This window comes from Lissotriton vulgaris, chromosome 12, assembly GCF_964263255.1.
Source record: "Lissotriton vulgaris chromosome 12, aLisVul1.2, whole genome shotgun sequence".
NCBI classification, from domain to species: Eukaryota; Metazoa; Chordata; class Amphibia; order Caudata; family Salamandridae; genus Lissotriton; species Lissotriton vulgaris.
This window is the reverse complement of record NC_141700.1, coordinates 722,161,551-722,163,197: the sequence shown is the minus strand read 5'-3', so window position 1 is coordinate 722,163,197 and position 1,647 is coordinate 722,161,551. Positions and strand designations below refer to the sequence as shown.

Sequence of the window (1,647 nt, the reverse complement as noted above, 5' to 3'; positions counted from 1 at the left end):
TTCCCCGCTGAAATGGCATCTTTTTCAATAGAAGTCGATACGGAAATTACATTTTCCCTGTTTCTGTCTCAAAATCTCAAACTTCCCTGTCCTAAAATGTTAACACGTATGGAATTCTTCCTAAGGCTTAATGGCAGATGCCTGCGCGCACTAGTGAGCAAAACATTATGGACTATTTGGGCTGAGTTAATACTGGAGGAAGAAATTAATCCAAGCGTTCCACATATCGCCATTTTTTTTGTTTTTCTCTGCGGTAAGAATTTAATCATTTTCTAACCATGTAGCTAACTTTTTCTCTATCTGCCTGTAATATTTATTGGGGACTGAATATGAGCATGTCCGGCGTGCTCTTAAATTTCCCTTTGTGACATGCTAACACTATAGAAAATAAAATAAATATGTGCACTTCCCCATTTCTCATCTCCCTCGCCGTCTTCCTTCACACGCGCCTTTTTTAAACCCCTTAGATTCCCCACATACTGCCTTTTTTATTTCTATCGTTTTAGTGTTAGATTTTGCCCATACATGTGTTAATTCACATTATTGTCACAAAGTTGCTTCAGAGTGACAAAAGCACGCTTTGTCAAGACAACAGAAGCTTCACTTAAGGGAACAATGACAGATGGGACACGCGTTAGTTACGGTATTTATAGGTGTAGGTTTCATGCAGCAGTTACGTAATCGTGCTGCTCCTCCCCCTTGATTCATGCGTTCCAGGAGTTGGCTGTCCAGAGAGCAGCATTTCTATCCCAGAAGGGTGATTGCGGATAAAGTCCGCCGTTCATGTTTAATACAGGTTTTACATTTTTGAAAACATATATCACAGGTAAAAAAAAAAAAAAATTGAGCTGCGTTGGCCGGGAATCGAACCCGGGTCAACTGCTTGGAAGGCAGCTATGCTCACCACTATACCACCAACGCCTGCATGTGGGCAGAGAGCACATCTGGTATTATGTAGCTGCTAATGTCTATGTGAAATGGAATGTATTGCGATAAAGTGGTCTAGTGTGAACACTGCTTTTTATAACAAAATGTGTCCTCTCTAGTTGTGACACCACAAGACTGAAGCAGGCAGCCAGGTCTGTCCATTTCCGCAAACTAAAGGGAATGCTTTAAAAGAGGCCAAATGTTCAGGAGCATTAACAAATTTAAAATCTGGAAAACACCTAACTCAAATGCCTTGATTGCACTTTCCATGCTGCTGATATATAGTTCAGATATTTTAATTTGGCTTGTGAAGTAAGCACCTCCTTATGTGTTAGGAAACCTCTGGAAAACTGCAGCTGTTTCCAGTAGCGGCTTGCAGAGAACGAGGGGTGAGTTGAGGGGTACCAAATAAGAAAATCACTTACCTCCTTCCCGCGTCTCTCCTCTATTGTCTCTCTGCAACCAGAACAGGAAGCACACAGGCTCCCCTAAGCCAATCACAACCCTGCAATGCAGCATTTGTGTTTGGTCCGAGCGCCGTGGATAGGCGTTCAGTTGGGGAATGGGAGCCTGGATGGAACATGCAAAATGCACATGACTGTTTGGCTGGCTCAAGACAGCCGGCCAAACAGTCATGTGCACTTGGAGTGTGCAAACCACTCCTCACCGGTGCCACCAGCCCCGCCTCGTCCTAACCCAGCCCCAAACCTACAAAAAGTA

At 43.6% G+C, this 1,647-nt stretch overlaps 1 non-coding gene across 1 annotated transcript; it reads right to left on the bottom strand.

The window, feature by feature from the left end:
* Positions 1-849: 849 nt before the first annotated feature.
* On the bottom strand, positions 850-921 carry TRNAG-UCC (transfer RNA glycine (anticodon UCC)). The gene has a single exon. It is a non-coding gene; the product is annotated as a tRNA-Gly (tRNA).
* Between the last annotated feature and the right edge of the window lie 726 nt (positions 922-1,647).